Source organism: Triturus cristatus, chromosome 7 (genome assembly GCF_964204655.1).
Source record: "Triturus cristatus chromosome 7, aTriCri1.1, whole genome shotgun sequence".
In the NCBI taxonomy this organism is placed as follows: domain Eukaryota; kingdom Metazoa; phylum Chordata; class Amphibia; order Caudata; family Salamandridae; genus Triturus; species Triturus cristatus.
Window position 1 is genome coordinate 294,970,873 of NC_140590.1, and position 21,713 is coordinate 294,992,585.

The 21,713-nt window shown below is 44.8% G+C and overlaps 1 long non-coding RNA gene across 1 annotated transcript; it reads left to right on the plus strand.

Annotated features, from left to right (window-relative positions):
- Positions 1 to 12,663: 12,663 nt before the first annotated feature.
- On the plus strand, positions 12,664 to 14,186 carry LOC146809487 (uncharacterized). Its single transcript, XR_014965553.1, has 2 exons — positions 12,664 to 13,040; positions 13,752 to 14,186. It is a non-coding gene; the product is annotated as an uncharacterized LOC146809487 (long non-coding RNA).
- Positions 14,187 to 21,713: the final 7,527 nt, after the last annotated feature.

A 21,713-nucleotide genomic window follows, 5' to 3' on the forward strand; every position in this document is an offset into this window, starting at 1 on the left:
ACTTCTACCTGAACCTATTCCACGTGGGCCAACCATGAGCACTGTGCTTGCACACCTATACCTTCTTTCAATCCCCAAAGCAACTTATGTCCCATTCAAGTTAAGGTCCTTTGAACTTCAAGCACCATCTTCCTGGAACTCGTTCCCTTGTGAATTTTGGGCGACTATTTCTTTACATATTTGAGTCATCATCATACAAACACATTCATGATCTTAATGACTTTCGGAGTTGACCATCCCGAAGAACCTCCGGAAGCTGTATATTATTTTGTAAACAGTGTTTAATATTATCTCTAATGTAATGTCCTTGTCGTTTTACTCTATTGCTGACCAATCATTTCCACTTATTTTCATTTAATATATACTTTGAAAAAAGTTGGCTAGAAACCTTAAGCTACTAGATCTGACAAAAGAATAATTAACAACCAAAGTAGAAATGATGACAGCATTGAAAGTCTCTCATTATCAGAGGCCCAGTCGTGGGTGAGCATTTATGAGCCAATAAATAACTGCTCACAAGGTTTCCCTATTCAAATGATAAATAACAAGCTATTTCGGTGCATTCCGCACCAAAATCCACATGTATGTTAATTAATGGGAATTTTCTCTCTGGTAACTCTTGCAAGTTTTTACCTGCTTAAAGAGACTTGAGGGAAATTGGTCGGGATGCACTAATTACTGCTAAACTTATGATTCCCATCCCTGATCAGAATGAAACAAGCCACTCATAATGAGGGCCATCATGTAGCAGTTAGCCCAAATGGTAATGTAGGATGATAATAGTAGGGCAGAGGACAATATTATCTTACATACCAGCCAGCACCTACTCCCCACATTTTCACTCCTTACAAATTGGTGAGATAGCGGGAACAGTGGCTAAGGGCATGAAATCCACAAAGGATACTTTGTATCAAGATGGCCAACAAGTCACTAAAATACTTTCCAATAGCATTGATAGATTGTTCCCCCAAAGTATCAGCTGACTTAGCAGGCTTTATTTATTATGAGACAAATGTAATATTAAGAGACTATTAAACCTAGTAGACAAAAACGAGGAATCCAAGCTTCCAACAATCCTGAGAGTAAACACAGGAAAGGTGTTTGAAAAAGTAATTTAGAATTTATTGAGAACAATGCTGGCAGCAACAGGACTTTACAAGACCTTCATAAAAATTGTTGAGGAAAGTTATTTTTTTTATTATAAAATTGAGTATTTGACTGGACATTGATTTATTGACACTGTTGTGCGCTCTTAGATCTGTGAGTCATGTTCACTAACCTGTATCTATACTTTGCCCCCAAGGAGAAAGATAAACTTAGAAATGACAACTCCATATGGGATAAGTGACTCTTCGCCAAGAGCTAAGCAGTACATGCATGGGGGTAGCAGCATACCATGTAGAGGTAAGTCGGAGTGTACAAGTTCTTCTTAACCTGTGTCATTGCAGTGAGGTCCACAAGCTCACTCACCTTTTTAAAGATCCGCCTCTGTATGCTTAACTCAGCCTTGGCCTACATCAGTTAAATGTGATGTGTAGTGCTAACCAGCAAAGAAGCATGACTCCATGCTGGGTGAATGTGTGCCTGGGAAGGGTACAGTACAGGGATAGAGCAGTGCTGTGCGGTGCGTGCATGGTGAGGGCATGTACTGGGTATATGCGTACTTGAGAGAAATACTGATCCAGCGGTTCACCAACAACAGATACTCCACTACCATATACTCACCTGGGCCCATAAACTCACAGTGGATAAACCGCTGGTGGGGGGTGGGTTTCAAGTTTTTATATATAATTTCACTGACTGTTTGGGATTAGTTTATTCAATACCTCTGTTCAATTTTCAACTAACCCTTCACAGATCAACAAGTGCTTTCCTCTGGTCGATGGACTATTAGTTGAACTAGTTGATGGTGATAAATTAACACGCACTAATTTTCTATACTTTTAAGAAAATCACCACAGACTCAAGGAAGTTTTTAAATCTTTATCTAAAATTTCAGATGCATGTAAACAGTCTCAATACAGTGCAGTCACCTTCATTCATAGGAGAGAAAATTCAATATATACACAATACATTTATCTCTGACTCACGCAATAACTAATGCCGGAAAGGCATAGGACAGAGAGAAATGATCAAGAACATTAACGAATACCAGAAATTTATAATTACCAAGAATGGGGTGGAAGACCAACCCCCTGGCCAAAGGGCTGGTGGGGGTCCCCTGAGATAGATTCAGGAGACAAAGACCTCAGGATAGAAATCAGGATAAGATAGTTACCCTCTCTAAGATACCGACGGTTGTGCCGCACCCCTCTCTGACACTCTCTTCCTTCTCGAGATTCTTCGCAATCTTCAAATCTAACCCAAATTAATTTAGGCTAGAAAGTTCTGCTTCAGGTTCTACGATCAGTTCTTCATCAGCAACTCGCACCTCACGGCATCAGCTTCTCTCCCCAGCATTCAGCAAGTCTCCATCTCATTAACTAACTAAAGCTATCTTAATTATACCTTTGGTTCTGCATGTTCCACCCATTAATGTTTCAATATCAGAAAAATACGAATTTTGATTGGTCCGGCAAAGGGGGGGTCTTCATCACACCATGCTTACATGTCACAAGATTCAGTTAAACCATTGACCATAAATTCAACCCCTTACTTTTTATTAATAAATGTTATTCCTATATACTACATGTATAAATATTGAAACATTAAAACATTATAACGAATAGAACTTTTCACAGTTAAACTCTGCACCATCCTGTTCTCATGAAGTAACACCCGATCTTGGTTGCCGTTCAACTGCTCTGTCTTTGACCTTCATAGCTTCACTCAGTGGGCATGCGCAGACTTCGCGTCATTCAGCTCATTCGGTTATGCGAGAAAGGCCCAAATACGCACTAATGATAAAAGTCAAAAGACAAATGTTAATTTCTCAAATAAAGTGTTTGCACTGTATACCACCCACCTCTACTCTATCCCATTTTATTTATTAGACCTATCCCCACGTTAGCATTAGCAAAAATAGCTTGCTTTAATTTAAAATAAGCAGGTGTCATGCATGCGAGTCTTTCAGACGCCATATTAATAGCTTCTGCTCATGCGCTAGAATTTCCCTCCAAGCATTAACTCCTCATCCTACGTAGATGTAGTTGACGCATGCACAAAACAGATTTCCCATTTAAAGCGGTATTAGTCCTTCTTCAATGTTATCCGCGTTAGTACATCCATATGCAAGCTTCACTAACCCAAAAATGTTTGTGTAATTTGCGTATTAGTTTCCACACAATTTTAGTAATAACTTGTTAGTTAAACGAGCGTATTGCTTCTGAGCAAGTCTCTTTTCTCCAAGACCTTGCTCCATCAATACAATACATGAAGGGTAAAGTGTTGTGCAGGGTGTACATGCAAGTGGCACACCATGGCTCAATACAGACAGGCTACAGTACTGAGCAGTACACACAGAGGGAATATGTGTGCTGAATGTATGTGTGCCTGGAAGGTACAATGCATGGAGGTAACAGTGCTAGTTACTGTGTATGCTGTGTGCATACACCAAGTGAAAGTGTGCCTGCAATGGTAAATTGCATGGAGGGCACTGCGTTACATTTTGGGAACCCCAGACCTGCCTAGTGAAGACATGGGGAGGTAGAGGAACCCCCCAGACTAATTTGTGTATTGCTGCATTCCTGTGAGCTGGTTGGGACACATTGGAGACTGGAGAGAGAGACTACCCCTGTACACTTCATAAGGTGCTCTTTGATTCAGTGAGAAATCACCAGAGTGGATGCATCTCAGGGAGGAGTTGGGGCATTTTGATGTACGTATCACTGTGGCTGACTTACAGGTGTGAACTCAAGTCACTCCCATGGCCTGTGTTGTCAGACTATCAGCTTTGGAGTCTCTCCTGCTGTGACAGACAGCCTTTCGAGAGGCAGAGGGAGAGGAGAAGTGTGCACTTCAAAAGAAGTAGAACCCTGATGTAAAACTTCAAAAACCCAGGCCCTAAATGACATTTGGTGTATGGAAATGAACTATAAGAAGGGGAGTTTGAAGCCCCGAACCTCTGTCATCTACCAAGCAGCCAGACAGGCCATGTGAGGAGGGGAACCTCAGCAAGTCTTCTGCCTGCGGCCAGAACCGGGGCCGAAGGCCTGATAGTCTCCCAGCTGGGTGAGGGGACGCCAAGACTGCCTATTCTGGAGCCTGTCAACAATTTCAGGAGTAAATCTCTTGGGTTGGTTGAGTCTAGCAGAGACACCAAGCTTGCAGTTGACACTTCAGAAAGCTTTGGCTGGGGAAGATGAAAACGGCAGAGAGTTTGAGAGAGAGTAGCTAAGAAACTTAGGATGACTTGTGAAGTCACGTGACCTGTAGGTCACAAGGAAGCATCAATGATTGTGCTGAAATTGCCACCGTGAACTGAGGAGGATGCCAAGCATGCATCACCATATCACTGTACCCCGACCAGAAGCATTGGAATCCAACCCCCTCTCCCCCGTTGGGAGTGCAGTACATACCGTGCAGGAGGAGCACCAGAGCTCCTCCAATTGCACCAGAGCCGGGTGCGTAAGAGCAGGGGAGAGCTTGCACAGAGAATGCTGCCGTACCTCCCGCTTGCAACCTACTTTCTGAACAGGATCGGAGCATGTTGAGTGCCCATGGACAGGCCACCTGCTGACATGCTGCAAGCTTCCCCTCTGCTGGAGCAGGTAAGACTGGTTACGGGCCTATAAGGCCCTGGGGAATTCGCTGCTAAGGGCGCTGGGGTGGTAAGACACTTTTGAATATTTTGCTAAGAGTCGGAGTGGACTCCTAAGTTAAGGCCTACTAGTGAGCATTGCCTAGATGCAGCCACCAGTGAATGGGGAATAACCCCTACCACATTATGATGAGCTGGTGGGACAGTGAGTTGCCAGCAAAATAATGGAGCACCGACCTCAAGGGGAAATGTGCTATTGTTTATATATATGTTGTAACATTGCTTTGAATGCATAGAGTTAGAAATAAAGTTTATTTTTTTATTATAAAATTGAGTAGTTGACTGGACATTGATGTATTAATGCTGTTGTGCACTCTTTGATCTATGGGTCATGTTCACTAACCTGTATCTATACTTTGCCCCCCGAGGAGAAAGAGGAACTTAAGAATGACAACTCCATATGGGATAACTGACTCTTCATCCAGTTCAGGCGAGGTTGTGGCCAACCTTCCAAAAGATCTTCTGCATGAGTATGTGGAAGGTCAGGATATTTTGGAAGATCTGTGAGCTTTGAAGTCGCTTGTAAGGTGCAAGCCTTAAATGAGGTGTCTAAGGCAGCTGACTTAATGGAGCACATGCACTTGGAAGGGACAGTCATCATTGTGAGATGGTCTATGAGCGAATGAAGGAAGCTCCCATCACGAGGTTTGGGCGGTAGCCAGCTCACCACCTGCAAAGATACCGTGGCGGTGAGAACGTGGGTTGTGTTCCGTTTGAGACTTGGATTCATGGTGTATTGTGTGATTGAAATGAGTGGGTAAGAGTGATGGAGGACAAGGATTTTCAATCCCTTAACCAGTTGATGGTGACAGAGCAACTTAAGGAGAAGTGCTTTACCCTACTTAGGCAATACCTGTCTGATCTGACAGAAAGGGACACAGCAAAACTTGCAGTGTTAGTTGATACGTGGTTAGATAAGAGCGTTCACAAATGGCTAGAGTAGCACAGTTCTAAGCCAAAAGGGTAGCCATGCACGGTGAGTGAAGCCTGTGCAGAGCCAGCTGCGGCAGCCCCGTATGCCAGGAGAGGCTGCAGTAGAGGTTATTGTGAGATACTGAGGGCCGAAGCCTGAGTGGTGCCTAGCAGCGACCCTGTATGAAAAGAGGGGCCGCCGTTGTACAGACTATTAGAAGGTGAGGGCCTGTCCCTAGGCCGGTACTGCTGTGGCAACCCTAGTATGCTAGGAGGGGCTGCCGAAATCAAGAGTGCTGTGTTTATCGGGTCGTCACCAGAGAACTGTGAATTCACATGACATGTAGGTCACAAGGAAGCGTCGAGGATTGTACTGGAATTTCCCTAATGAACGGAGCAGGATGCCGCATGTGCATTGCCACATCCCTGGGACCCCGACAAGGATCACTAGAATCCAACCCGCTTGTCCCTCGTTGGGGAGCACAGAACTAATTGTGCAGGAGGAGCACCAGAGCACCTCCGATCACTGCTGGTGCTGGCAGCATAAGCTCAGAGGAGAGCTTGCATGTAAGGTGCTACCGTGCTCCACATGTGCAGCTTGCTCTTAGAACAGGACCGGAGCATTGTTAGTGCTCGTAGATGGGCACCTGCTGAGACGGTGCAAGCTTCCTCGGTGCCGGAATGGGTAAGACTGGTTACGGGACTATCAAACCCTGGGAACTCGCTGCAGTGCCAAGACACTTTTGAATATTTTACTAAAAGTCAATGTGGACTCTTGAGTTAAGGCGTTCAAGTGAGCATTCCCTGGATGCGACCACTAGTGAATGTGGAATAACCCTTACTGCATTATGAGTAGAGGATATTTTCCAGCGAAACACTAGAGCCATAACCTCAATAAGAAACATGTTATTGTTTATATATAGTGTAATATTGCTTTGAATGAGTAGAGCTAGATATAAAATACTTCTTTTTATTATAAAAAAAGTATTTGGATGGACAGTGATTTATTAACACTGCTGTGTGCTCTTTGAGTTATGAGTCATGTTCACTAAACTTTAGTCACAGTTCCATCCTGAAGAAGCCTTTGACAGCTTGTCCACTGCCACCGCTGACAGTCAAATGCAGAAGAGGTACTTGGCCCAGTTGCTCAGGAACAATAGTAGGTCGGGATCAGGACATCAGGAGTAAGAGGCCTCATCCACCACGATTGCGCCCAGTAACCCCTGCATGCCCCAGGGCCCTCTCAAAGGTGTTCTGACACTATGTTTTAACACATCCTATATTTTTCATTTCTGTTAAAATTGTTAGTTCCACTCTTGGCATGACAAAAGGAAAAGCCACTTCTGCTTGTGGCTAGTATAATTTTATAGAACAAGGCTGGATCTGGTCTGTGTCTTCTACTGCAACAAAGCTTGTATTTAAAGAGGAGTGCTTCAATTTCTCCTGAATTTAAAATGAAATCCACATGTCACTTACACTATTCTAATTCTAAGGTGCCAGGGAAGCACCCTGTTCTGGGCACTTTTAGTTGTACAGTTCACCACAATTTCCTTAGGAACTTATTGTCAAGTCGGGATTGCAATTCATATTAATCACTGGTACAAAGATTACCTTGAACAGTAAAGCACCTCCAACTCCATTGATTCCTCTTCCCCTGAAGGTACCCATCTCTCTCATTGTGCACCATTTATCATTCCTTCTCTTCCCTCTCTCTTTGTTTGCATATGCCAACTTGAGTTTCTCTATCTCAATGTTTCTCTGTTTGGCATCTTCTTCTCCTTTGGAATTATATATTATCATTTCCATCTCAATGAGCTCAAGGATCGCATTGCTAAAGAGGATTTTGTTAAACTTACCAATATGCTTTGAAGGACATGGTCTGGAGCAGCCATTGCGCCCAATATGTGCTACGCCTGAAATCTTTTTGCATGATACTGTCTACTGCAGGTCTTACCTGGGTATTCCTGCCTCTCTTACCACTGACAAAATTGTGTTCACTTGCTGCAGACAATATGAACCCACTGGGAAATATGCAAAGGCTTCAATATAATACCAATGGATGGACATTAAAAACATTCCAACACTGGGTGGGTCACAAAATACTGCCGGACATATCCTTTGAACATGGTTAAAGAACACAGAAGTCATGAACGAGAATAACTGCTCCTCTGGAGAAAGCCAATACATTTCATACACAGGGACACAATGATCAAGGGGCTAACAGAGTTCCCATGAGTGAACAACAGCATAAGTAAATACTTACACATTTGAGATACAGTGAGCTAAATTGTAGACTTAAGCACTGGCTTGGTTTCTTGACTTGGAAATGTTAATACACTATTGGAAATGGAGTCTCCAGTTGCCAGTGGTATACGCCCTGTCCAAGTAGGGATCCTTCCTTCTAGTCAGGATTAATAAAGTACACACTTATGTATGCCTGTGCTCACCCTCTGGTGGCTTGGCACAGAGCAGTCAGGTTAAACTACAGAGGCAATGTGTAAAGCATTTGTATATAATATAACCCACAGTAACACAGTGAAAACACCACAAATGGACACTACACCAGATAGAAAAATAAAGTATCTTTATCTAAACCAAACAAGACCAAAATGACAAAAATCCAACATACATATCAAAAATATCACTTTTGAGAAGGTATAATTGGTTCTGTCCAAAGGAAACTATGGATGTGTCACTTTTAGCACAAAGTACCTGGGATGCGTCAAAATCACAAGCAATAACAGCTGCAGGGAAGGTGATGCGTTGGTTCCTTACTGGAGAGAAGGTGATGCGTCGGTTTCTTACTGTGCGGGGTGGTGATGCGTCAGTTTCTTACTGCAGCACCAGGGCTGTTGTGCATTTGGCGCACAGGTGCGATGCGTGGAAAATCCGAACGCGCTGGAGGTGATGCAGGGACGGCAAACCAGGTTCTGCGTCAATTTCTCCAGCCGGAGATGTGTTGATTCTTCTTGCCGCCCAGCAGGGCCTGCGTCATAGTCAGTATGGTGATCTTTGACGTTGGACGATCAGAGCACAGGACTGAGCATGCGGCAGTTTCTCGGGCCGTTGGCAGGTGCTGCATCAATTTTCCGACCGCACGAGGCTGTGCGCCGGGAATTTTTCCTGCACTACGGTGCTGTGTCGGAAAATAAGCTGCAAGGAGGGCGAAGTGTTGATTTTCTGTAGATCTTCACTTCTTGGCAGTAGCAGGAACAACCTCTAGAGGCACAGGACTGGAACAGGCACCTCCTGGCAGGTCAGAACTCCAAGCAGTGGAGTTCAAGGAAACTGTGGGTGAAGTCTTTGTGTCCCTGAGACTTCAGAACAGGAGTCCAGCACACACCAGTCCTTGGAGATTCTTCTCAAGCAGGTTCACAGCAAAGTCAAGTCTTTGTTCTCTCCTTGGCAGAAGCAGCCACTGCAGGCCAATGCAGCAAAGCACCACACAGCAAAGGTATAGTCTCCTCCTCACAGCTCTTCTCCTTGGCAGAGGTTCCTCTTGATTCCAGAAGTGATCTAAAGTTCTGGGGTCCTAAGTCTAATGTTTATACCCCATGTTCTCTTTGTAGTCTTTGTTGCAAGAGTCTCTAAGTTAAGTAAAAACCAGGTCTGTCCTCCCTGGTCCAGATTTCACTACAGTAGGTGGAGACAGCATTGTGCAGAGCAGACACAGCCTATTCAGGTGCTGGTGAAAACTCCTCCCACCATCCTAAATGCAAGATGGCCTATTCAGCCTGGCTATGAGTCACTCAGGAAAGGCAGGACACCCTCAACTCTCTTGTGACTGTATAGAGTGAATGCACATCCCCAGCTCCTGTCACTCCAAAACCAGATGGTGAGTACACAAACAGGCAGAGGCACACAGGATGGATAAACAAGAAAATGTCCACTTTCTAAAAGTGGCATTTTCAAACACACAATTTAAAAACCACCTTTTACTAAAAGGTGTTTGAATTAAGTTGTGAGTTCAGAGAGACTAAACTCCATTTCTCTATGTTGTTCCAATGGAAAGTTACACTTGTAAGATGTCACAAGGCAGCTCCCTTGTTGACCTATGGGACAGACAGCCTTGCAATAGTAAAAAACGAAATGCACAGTATTTTGCTATCAGGACATGTAACACACACCAATCCATGTCCTACCTTTCACACACATACTGCACCCTGCTCCTTGGGGTACCTTGGTCCTACCTTAGAGGTGTCTTGTATGTAAGAAAAGGTACGGTTAGGGCCTGGCAAGTAGGTGCACTTGCTAGGTCGACAGGGCAATACAAAACTGCGCATACAGACACTGCAGTGGCAGGTCTGAGTCACATTTGAAATGCTATGTGTGTGGGTGGGACAACCAGTGCTGTAGGCCTAGTATTAGCATTGGATTTACAGGGCCTGGGCACACACAGTGCACTTTACTAGGGACTTGCCAGTAAATCAAATATGCAAATCATGGATAACCAATCATAATCACAATTTACACAGAGAGCATATGCATTTTAGCACTGATCAGCAGTGGTGAAGTGCCCAGTGTCTTATTGCCTACAAAAGCAGGGTCAGAAAAATAGGAGGCAAAAGGCAAAAAGTATGGGAATAAACCTGCAAAAAGAGTCAGGTCTAACCTACACCATCTTTGATTTGGAGCAGTAGGATGTGTAAGAAACACAACCTCCATCTTAGACCTGTGAATATAAGCAAGGTCTGTGGACTTCATGTTTCGGTAAGATGCCCTTCCCATTTTACTGATAGAGCTGAGAATGATCTGTCTCAAGTCCCCAACCCCTAAATACAAAGCTGATAGAAACCAGAAAGGTAGTAGGACCCCTGCATACCTCTGTCAAATCCATTATGGCCCTAGAACCAAGTTAAGTGATAAGCAGCAGGGACATGTTTTTACATCAGGAAGTTAGAGTGCAATCAGGAGAATGGTAGGCCATGAGTACTGCCCTGTAAATGCTGCTGGTATGCAAAGAACATGAGGCAGATGTACAAAGAGCAGGAATAGTGATTTCCTAGTAGGGATTTTATTAGAATTACTATTCCGAAATCGCTATTCCTTATACATGAAACTTTTTTTCTCATACTTGCGATTCCTAGTGGGTCTCAAATTGACCGACCACACGAATATTAATGAGGTAGGTCGCAGTTTGCGAACAAAATTTAGGAATGCCTGCCATCACAGGGATGGTGTTTGAGAAAAAGAAAGCCTAGGCAATTAACTACCTTACATCCGGCTGCCCGGTTTGAAGTGTCAACTCCAATAACCATCTTTTGCTACACCCTGAGATGATCATCGGGGTTTGAAAATCACAGTTATACATATGATTATTGGAAAAATCAAATAAAAGTGAGCTTTGGCACTTATAAACAAGACAGATATACCAGCTCGGTTGGTCCGTCTTCTGGAGACTTGGGATCAAGTACCAGTATTTCATTGATTGATTTACAGTAGGACTTTATACATGCTGTTTTTAGAATATTGCATTTCAAATAAGTACTTACTTTACTATTATATGAGCCTTCTTGTTCTTGTTCTCAAATAATAGGTAATATCTACACCTGCATTGGCTCCAAACATCCATTTTTGGTTCCATGTATAAACTTATGTAGGAATTTCTGTGGCTGTCCTGAAATAGGCGCTTAGCACGCCGAAACGCACGTAGAAAAAAAGAATTCTTCCACCATTAAGCCTCTACGTTTTATTATTAAACCAATTTTTATATCCATGTTTGGTTTTTGTATTAATGTTTGAAACACCTTCATTCATTTGAATTTATATCAATAAAATGAAGTTTTTAACATAAATGTTAAGTACACTGAGTATGTTTAGATCTTACAGGCACATGCATCAAACCTTTTTGCGATCGCAAACGGTGCGAATCGCAAAAATAGGCCGTTTGCGATCGCAAAAGTCAGTGTTGAAATGCATCAACTGTATATTTGCGAAAATCCATTATTTCGCAAATATAAGGAATCGCAAAACATTCTGCGAATCAAATAGCGAATCGGTATTAGCGTGTCCCAATTAGCGAATCGCAAACAACGATTCGCTAAATGTATGCATGACAAATCGCAAATAGCGATTTCCATGAAAATCGCAAATTAGCGATCGCTAAATAAGAAGGATCACAACCAGGTGGTAATCATGAGTGCAAATCACAGACAGGTGAAAACCAACTGAAACCCATTTAAACACACCCAGAATGAGCCAGCACTGTTCACAATGGCAGGGATTTACCTGATGGCGAGGAGGATGAGGCTGCAGGCTGCCGCACAGAGACGGAGGCGAATGAATGAGCGCATCTTCAGAGTCCGCATAACTTTGCTAGGCCAGCAAGAGGATGAGATATACGACAAGTATAGGCTCAATGCAGCAATGATCCATGATCTAATCAATGAATTGGACCCCATAATGCAACGACAGACACGTAGGACCAATGCCATCCCAACGCATGTGCAGGTCCTATGTTGCCTACACCTTCTGGCGTCAGGCAGTTTTCAGGGGGTCATTGCTGTTGCGGGAGGTGTGTCACAAAGCGCACTTTCAAGAATATTGAAAGCATTCCTTGATGCCATGATGGCCGTGATCGGGTCTCATATCAAGTTCCCTACCACCGCGCTTGACCTTGCAAAAACCAAACAGGAGTTCTACCAGATAGCTCGTTTCCCACATGTTTTGGGTTGTATTGATTGCACCCACGTTGCAATATGTCCCCCTGCAACACAGGAATATATATATAGAAATAGGAAATGTTACCATTCCCTCAATATTCAGGTCGTTTGCAATGCCAAAAACATTATCACTGACATTGTTGCGCAATTTCCAGGGAGTGCACATGACTCTTATATCTTCAGGCAAAGTGGCATACACACCCGTCTTGTCAGGGGAGAATTTGGAGAGGGACATCTGCTTGGTAAATATGTGTTATAGTTTATCGCTGTCATTGTACGTATGTCAATGTGAAGCTGCCACTGACTCTTTGCTCCATTACATGTAGGTGACAGCGCATACGCCTTGCGTAATTACCTAATGACGCCTTACCTCAATCCCACAACTGCCAATCAACAGAGGTACAATGCAGCACATATGTCGACAAGGAACATCATAGAGCGCACATTTGGGCTGTTGAAGAGCCGATTCAGATGTCTACATAAGACCGGTGGAGCACTGAAGTACAACCCTGAACAATGCTGCAAGATAGTAGCGGCATGTGCCATGCTGCACAACATAGCGACAAGGGGAGGAATGGACATCGAGGTGTCTGACAGCGATTCGGAGGATGGGAACCAGCAAGTGCCACAACACCATGCAGCACAAGGGGCAGGCGCAGCAGAAGGGCGTAGGAGAAGATTTGACATCACACAAAATTATTTCTGAGGTGAGTAATGATGACACAGAAACTGACTATTGCTATCAAAGTATTCTTTAATTAAATAAAATTGCCATGAGTGTTCAAGCACACTTGTAATCTGACCAGTGCAATGGACATAAGTGGTTTGCAAATGTCAATTCACTTGTCAGTCTGTGAAAAGTCAAATCCAAATAAATGGTTACGTCACCATAGTGGAATGCACTTGTACATGCCAGTCTAGCGCTTTTTCCCACGAACACCCAGACGCCTGTCAGACCCAGCATTGTCATCCGTTATGTTGGAAGCGGCGGGGGTACTGCTGCGTGTGTTGCGTCTTCCTGCAGTGCGGACTGGAACAGCCACACTACTTAGGCTTGAGCCACCCTCACTACCCTCTTCGGGCGTCGAATTGTTGGCCGCAATTGTGGAAGCATTTAGCAAATCAACTGCATTGGTGACCTGGTCCAGTGCTTTAGCCACATCGCCGCTCCAATGGCACATTTCAGTTTGCATGGTCACAGACCTACGCGCCAGCAGTGCAGTTGTCGTGGCCAATCTATTGTTTGATTTAGCAAACATTTTCAATTGCACCATTAGTTGACGATGCTGTCTCTTCTGGGATACATTTCCCTCATGCATCACCTTGCTCAGTTGCTGCACACTTTCTGACAGTACTGCTATGTTGCTAGCCATCTTGCCAACTTGCAATTGTACTAATCGTGTGTTTTTTGTCTGCAGGCGCTGCATACGGAGCATCTGTCCCTCAAGACCACCCCAGACATCACTTGGTTGCTCCTCCTGCTGTGTCCTGAGTGCTCTTCCTCTCCTACGCCGGGCTCTGTGATTAGTTCTGGGGACCTGTGGTTGTGTTTTTGTGATGGAAGTTGTCTGGCCATGGCTGCCACCTGGTGTTGCATCAGCCTCATCATCTTCACACTCCATGGTGACTAGGGATGGAACAGTAGCCCTGCGTGACTTTGTTGGACGTGAGGGATTTATTTGCACCACAGGTGTGTCCATCTGTTCACCTGCACTGGTGTCCTGCATGTCTGGGGAATCGCTATCCACATCTTCTACACGTTGCGCATCTGTGAGGTGAAACAGTGCAACACTGTATTATTTCATGTCTGTGATATTAATTGCACAGTAATAAATATCTGCCTTTGTAAATGATTTTATACTCTATTAAGCTTTTTTGGGTTGTTACTCTGAGATATGACATTTTAACTGCTTGACCTGACTACATCTCCCATAATGCCCCTCACCTACTGAACGCATTGTGTACTGGATGTTCAGGGTCTGCACTTGGGCTGTACTGTGGTCGAGTTCTACCTTTACATTTTGTAACACTAAGAAAACATACATTCATCTTACCTTCAGATGTGTTTGCTGCTCCGGACGTGTCCAGCTGGGTCACACCAACAACAGCTTCTGGCTGGATGGTGGATTCAATCAAGTCCTCCATGGGAGTGTTCCCAGTGTCTGTTGGTGTTCCCCCTCCTGTCTTCTTTGCCTCCTTCAGGCGGTCAGCTATGCGCACCTTAGCCCGACTGCGCAAGTCGTACCATCGTTTTTTGAGTTCTTCAATGGTGCGGTGTGTCACCCCAATGGCATTGACCCTGTTTTGGATCCGGAGCCAGATTTTCCTTTTCTCCTGCTCTGCCACTTTCAATGATGCCTTTCCAAACAGCTTGTCATGGCTGTGGACTACTCCCTCAATGAGGGTGTCAATTTCTTTTTCTGCAAATTTAATTTTGCGTTTCCTGCCTGTTTGGCTCTCCTCTGCTGTTTGTGAGGCTTCCATTTGATAGACAAAGTTGTTCTTCTGTCTCTGTCACACTCCTGTTCAGCTCCCAGAGCCAGCTCCCTCCTCTCCCTGACACTGTGCACTGGAAATGAGGCTGGTGCTGCTCACTTCCTGGTTGTGATGTCATCAGGATGCATCAAAAAGCGACTTCGGTATTAGCGATTTCGCTAATTGCGAAATCGCTAATAGCGAGTTCGCAAATGCCGAAATCGCAATTTATTTAGCGATTTTTAGCGATTCGCAATATTCTCGCAATGTTTTTGTTGCATCGTGTTTTGCGAGTCTTTATTTGCGATTCCTTAAAATTCGCAAATAAGGACTCGCAAACTCTCTTTTTGATGCATGTGCCTGATAGTGCTTAGTATAGGTCTATATATGACCAGTTAATTGCCTAGGCTTTCTTTTTCTCAAATGGAATTTCCCTGCCCTAGGATTTAGTAATCTTTGCAGGGGGTCCCTCTTTTTCTCAACTGTTTCACAGGGATGGTGGCCTGCTGAGGTCAGCTGACCACCATGTCTGTGATTGCCTTTAAATAAAGGTTTTTTTTTATTGTTGAAATGCAACCCTTAAATCCTTAAAGGAAAACGGGGTTAATTTCAACACTAATAAATGAAACGTTTTGTTTTCATTTTTTAAGAGCATACAGTGGACCGTGGGAGCACTGCCTGCTCTCAAAGAGTGTTTTTCCAACATTCACAAAGAGGAAGGAGTCCCATGGGAACCCCTTCCAAATTGCAAATGCATTACCACCAACTTTAAGTTGGTGGTAAAATATCAAGGTTCCACAACCACATTTTTGTCACAAAACCTTGGCCTAGATATACGAAATTGCGCGTTTGCGATTTCCTAATAGCGAATTTTAGCAATTCGCTATCAGGAAATCGCAAACTGCGATGTATAACAGTGTGTTTGACACTGTTAGTGATTCACAGTGGGTTACAAATGGGCCTGCCTAAATCAATATTCACTAGGCAGGTCGCAATCTCGACCCATTGTGAATGGCTACAATCACAGGAATGGTGGCATGCTAAGGTCAGCAGACCATCATGTCTGTGATTACTTTTTAAATAAAGCAATATTTTTTTTGTAATGTAGCCCGTTTGTTATGCAGTTCAAAAATTAATATGAAATGCTACCTTTTCATTGTTTAAGAGTAGGCAGTGGCCCGTGGACCAATATTAGACCAACACAACCATAAATAACACTTTATCTTGTAAGGATTCTTAGTTTCTGATTATAAAGAATACATACTGTATTGTGTTATGTAATACATGCACTCACACACATTCGGTGCTATTTAATATACAGATATGTACCTCTTGTAATTGTTCTGAAGTCATGCACTCATAGTAGCCAGGTTAGAAGCTACTACCGCTGGCCTGAGATTGGGTACCCTTGGTCTGGGGGGTCACAAAAGTAGTGTCAGGTGAAGAAGGGAAGCAGCGCTCTGTGATCCAATGCAAATCTTCTGTAGATTACACTACTTGCTCTGACCACACTCCCTCAGCAGCACAGAGCATGCTCTTGTGGGAGGCGACAAAGGTAACTCTGCGATGTGATTAAGCGCACGTCACTTCTGCTACATCTGTGAATCGACACCCATGCAGCCCTGCCAAGTACCATGCATCAGTCACACATTGATAGCACCCAAACCCCCTCCCGACAGGGTACACTAAAGTCAGTCATGCTGAGCTGCTTACTTAGCACGCCAATTGGCTTGCTCGCTCTGCTACCGCAACGAATTTTAAAAGTATTATCTCATTCTGTGTAAAATTTGTCTCTCAAATTCTAGCGATGGTGTCCTATGTTTTTAGTCAAGACACACAGCTGCTCCATGCCGGAGCACAGCCTCTGTCTCTGGAACACGTAGTCTGTCAGACACTCTCAGACAGGGATGAGCAACGTGAGTGAAACATAGTATCTGTCGACTGCAGTGGCACCTGTGGTGGATACTGCTGGTGCCTGCCTTTCCTTGTTGTTTTCCGGCAGACAGGAACCATCCTGTGACCCAGACCACAGAAGAGATGATTGGCCCATCTGAGTGGATAGTAGACACAGATGCAGCGGGGGCAGCTTTATTTCCCCAGCAGTGCCTGCCACTGGAAAATCATTATTCACAGCGCCCAGCAGGTCAGCTCAAACTAGCACCTTTTGTCATATCGTCACGCAACCACTTCACCTACTGCTGTTTTTCCTCAATTCCAGGCCTGGCTGCTGGTATTGAGGATTCCTGTTGGCAGGCCAGGCCCCCCACCTATTCAGTCCTCATAGACACACTGTCAGGGTCCCGCCTCTGGCCCTCTGGATGAGCTCAGGTCATGTGTGTTTGTTGTAGGGTTTGAGAAAACAAATTTGGGCATATTTACTAGAAAATGTTGCAGCTCGGAGATGAGCCAAATCTGGCAGTGCCGTGCTCCGACATTTTCAAAACAGGGATGTGCCGTATTTACTACAGTACAGCGCACCCTAGTGTTTTCTCTAGCGCTGGAGCTAAAATTAGCTGCCTGTCGCCAACACAGGCACCCTTGCACCAAACAGCATTATTTAATGATTGTTTATGTGTAGGAAGGGACACCTTCCTGCACGTAAACAATCATTAATGGCTTTATGCTCTTTCTATGTGTGCTGCAGAAAAACGAGAAATTAAAGCATTTCTACTCATTTCGCCATTCTAACCCCTTGCCATGCATGGTGTTTTTTTTGGGCGCTGCCACAAATTTACACTTCCTTGTAAATCTGGGGCAACATCAGAAAGCAACGGTTGTTGTGATGGAATGCCCACAGCAACACCCACTGCATGCACCTTTGCCGCAGAGGACTGCGGCGGAAAGGGGCATATTTACAAGGTGGCGTTAAGCCACGCTAAGTGGCTTAGTGCCACCTTGTAAATATAAAAAATTGTGCTACGCCACCGGAGCGTCAAAAGAAGCTTACTAATATGCCCCTGTCTCCGGTGTGCGAAACAGGATTTTAAATCAGGCTTGACAAGTCCAGCACTGCCAGCATCAAGCCCTGCCAACCCATCCTCAGGCCTCCAAACAAGAGAGCAGACAGAGCTCTGACTCTCAAATATTCAAGAACTGGGGCGGCAGACTGAAGCTGTCTAGAGCGGGCAGGCAGCAGTAGCAATTTTTGGCAGGCTGAGGTAGTGAGTGGTTGACGTTGGTCTTCCTCCTGATAACTGCAAAGGTGGCCCCTGCCTGCAGCATTAAAATCTGCCCAGGTGGTAAGAAGCTTCTTGGGTTCTTATTGTGATATGGGCAGCAGTGATAAGAGCTCTCCTGTAGCAGTTGGCTAGCCCTGTCAGTGGTGGGGAGACCAAAGGCTGCTAGTGTCATGAGGTGGTTTTGGCAGAGGGTGGGGCTGGGCTCTCAGTGTTCAATCATGGCACCAAGGAATGTGTTATGCAATGTGCAATCTATTAGTCACTTATCTAATACTGCTAACCTGTATTAACCATGCCAACAGGTCTGGTTTGTTTTAGGAATATGGTATTTGTTGTAGTCTGTTGGATAAAGTGATGGAAAACTAACAGAGAAACACCCAAATACTGGTCATTGCTTTCATTTACTTACGAGAAAGTGTCACTCAAACTGTCACACATTTGGCAGTAGAATGTCACACATATGCACACTTAAATAAACCATAGAAATGTCACACAGAAGCAATCTACAAACTAGGCAGCTATGACCATGGTCCATGTGCAGTGTAATGGGTTTAGTTGTAGGGTGATGGGTACAGCAAGGGTTATCCCTGTGATGTGATCAAGAATATATGAATGTCACTTTTTATTCTAATGCAGATTTATATAGCGCTTTACATGAGCACCGGTTACTTTACACAAGGACACAATCAGGCACGGGGAGAGTAAGAGATTTGCCCAGAATCACAAGATGTGGACGCGACACCGAAACTTGGTTTCCAGCCCCAAAGTCGGCGATCTAGCCGTCAGACCACATTCTCTCCCACTTCCACAGCCGCTGTCATTGTGGTGAGTCAACTTCCTTGATCTGCGTGTTGTTATAAGCTTCGGCGTGCATAACATTCTTTTCGGAGTCGTGCAGTGCGTAGGCCCCAAGTGGGCTTCAAACCGGAGTTGGCAAAGCCCATGAACTGCAGCAATTTCTTCCAAGCCTTCTGCTCCCTCCCTTTCACGTGTGCGACCCTTCGTCAGACGTAAATCGGCGAAAACAAGCACGTAACGCGCCAGCACTCACCGTGCAGTCTGGCCGATGCCACGCGGTGACCCACACTCTGAGCCACGGCCTCTGTTTCCCATTGTACAGCTAATTATCTCCCTGATCGCTGTTTATGCCTTCTCTTTACGCATCGGCGTGGGCTCTCTAATTGAGCCAAGAGCTCTCCTGCTAGAGAGGCCTCATTAGGCTAGAAGACCATCTGAGAAGCAGCCCAATTACCCCCCTTGTGCCCACCTCCCCCCAGCCGCTCGCGCTGCGTACTATTTGTCCCCCCCGCGCGCGCGGATTTAACCAGAGAGAACAGAGCGCTTCGGTGGCAAAACCCGCTGTCTCTCCCCACCCTCACGAATGGCAGCTGTTACCGGAATATTTAATTTTGTTGATGTTCAAGAGTGTTCTTACAGGCCTCCCAATGGGGGTGTCAGAAGAGGGGGCGAGGGGACTAAACAGCGGTCGAATTGCATTAAAAACAAGCATTGGCATAGCCAATAGGTCTCGCCTTTGGGACCTTATAAGTGTTTAGCCATCCAACACTTGATGTTGTTGCACCAAAGATATTGTGCTGGATAACTAAACACTTATAAGGTCCCAAAGGCGAGACCTATAGGCTATGCCAATGCTTGTTAATTGAGTGTGACCGATTTCATTAGCTTAAGGCCAGCTGTGCTAACAGTAGGTGCCTGAGGTTACATCGGCTGAATCACAAGGAACACTGGCTAAAATGTTGCTGCAGGGTCTCTTGCCTATCGTATTGGAAAATGTGGATTTGGTTACTACTGGGAGTTTTTTTTCTTTCAAGCGAATGGTGGGTTATTACTTAGCAGGGTGCAACTCAAAAACATAGCCCGCCCCCTCCCCCCCCCCTGAGCAGATGAGGACCCCCTTCCTCCATGTCAACTGGGCACCTGACAAGAAGGTGGCTTTTGTTTGTAGATAGAAACCTCCCTGAACTATAAACCAATGGCGGCTGGTGACATTTGAAAGTGGTGTGGCGTAAATCAATCGCCGGTACTGCACTGTGGCGAGCGAGCGTAGCTTTATTTATGGGGGCTGCAACTTATTTTTCCCAGAGCAAGGGTGATAAAGTCAGAAGAGGGAGAAAGACGGAAGTAAAGCAAGGTAAGAAAGCAGAGACAAGGGGATAAAGCAGGGATGCAAAAGAACCCACAAGTGAGTTAAACACACAGGAAGTACTGAGTGGTGGAAGGGAGAGACATTTGGTGGAATCAAGAATAGGCAGCATTTGTACTGGGCAACCTCAGCATGTGGGAGAGCTGGCAGCAGGTTTCTACAGGAACTTTTATTTGTTTGTTGTTGCAGTTTTATATAGCGCGAACTCGACCAGAAGGTATCAGGGTGCTTTACATGATCATTGCATTACAAACGGACACATTCATTTTGAGATTAAGTGAGTTGTCCAGAATCACAGGAGACTCCGGCCAGACTCAGCCTGGATGGATCCCCAGCTTCTTAGCTGGCTGCTCTAGTCGTTAAGCCACATGCCCTCTCTGGTCCTGTGCACTTATCCTTTTACAGATCTAGGCTCTAGGCCCCTAGGGTGTGAGTGGAGAGGTTTGAATGCTTTCTCCATTTGTGAACCAGAGATTTGGGTTAGCATTCTTTATTTTAACTTATGTAGGTAGGCTAATACTTTGACTCTTAAGATGCCAACTAATAAAATATAGCTCAGGGGGACTGGAAAGGGGGGGGGACTGTGGAGAGAATAGCAGCAAATGTAACAGAGCAACCAGGAAAGCAGAAATGGTCAGACAAGACGGGTGGAGTGAGCGGCGAGGATGGAGTAACCCCTGCAGTGCCTGCACTCGGGCAATTCTGCCTGATTCCCAAGCAAACCCCGTCTTAGGTATTTGGCATGCATTTACGACTGGCAGGCAACACTTGGAGTTATAAACTGCGGGGGGGACTTCTCTGCTTACATTGGCGTGGAGGACAGATATTTTTATATTCCACATCACAGAAAATACCAGTGTATTACAATATACAGACAGCTTTACCAGATCCAGGAATAGTCAGAATTCATGGATGTAGACGACCATCAGATACGTAGCCTTCGTGACAACCGACATGACGGCCATAATGTGACATGGGGTCCTCCTTGGAATTTTATTTTTTCTATTGCCATAATATTGTGGTTCCAAGATCGCTGGCACGTTGCAGCTATGTACAACATAACCTTCATCTTGTAACAGTGTAACTATATTAAACAATGCAAAAAGTAGAATTCCAACATAGCCGCTGGATAGGATTGGATTTATAGAAGCCACTTGGTTTTATAAAGCTAATACCGGCAGTGGCAGTTGACAGCTATGGGTGGCCATGTTTGTTGTGTCCGACAAGGAGCCGGCCACGGGGTAACAAGAAAATGGCAGGAGGGCCTTAATGTGCACCCACAAAGCAGAAGGCAGGGGAACAAAGAACGGGAGAGGAAGCAAGCCACAGGAGAAAGAGACAGATGGTGGTAGAAAGCAAGTCACAGGGATGGCACAGGGGAAGAGCAGGGAACACAAGAAGGGCTACACACTCATTGAGTGCAAAAAGTGAGATTCCGGAGACAGAAGCTTAAGGAAAAATAATTTCACATCAGGAAACAACTCAGCGGATCAAAGGACCTGGTAACCAGAAATGCTCCAACAGAAATGCTCCAACAGTGGGACAAACACAACAAGTATATG